The sequence below is a fragment of the Acyrthosiphon pisum genome, chromosome X (genome assembly GCF_005508785.2).
Source record: "Acyrthosiphon pisum isolate AL4f chromosome X, pea_aphid_22Mar2018_4r6ur, whole genome shotgun sequence".
NCBI lineage: Eukaryota > Metazoa > Arthropoda > Insecta > Hemiptera > Aphididae > Acyrthosiphon > Acyrthosiphon pisum.
In genome coordinates, this window is record NC_042493.1 from 95,093,642 (window position 1) to 95,094,216 (window position 575).

Below are 575 nucleotides of genomic sequence, written 5' to 3' on the forward strand. Positions count from 1 at the left end.
AACAAAGTTAGATATATACAGATTTACAATTAAATTCTAGTTATAAGTACTAGATAACAAAAAAACATTATAATTATAAAGATATACATAGGTATGGTATAAGCATTAACAGAGGCGGGAAGCGTCAACATTGGCAAGAGACATTAATCTTGTGATAGGTTCATTCGCTAAATAATTAGAGGTGTAAGAAGGAATGTAGAAAGGAGCATTATTTCGAGAAAAACGTTGAGGTACTCTAAAATTAATAAGGCTTAAAAGGTAAGGCGAATCTCTGTTACCTGACAACAATCCATTCAGAAACTTAAACCCTAGAGTGATTCTCCGATTAGAAAGGGTATCAATATTGAGGAATTCGGAAATAGGGGCGTAATCGTGAGGCTGATGGTGTATATTATGTAAAATAAACCCAGCGAAACTAGGGAATTTTCTTTGCACCATTTCAAGTTGTCGAGAGTTACCTGAGGTATGGGGATTTCAAAGAACAGCACCATACTCTAATATAGGACGGACAAGTGAACAGAAAAGAATTTTTAAAGATTGTCCTAGCTTAAAGTCGTGAGCCAATCTCTTTAGGA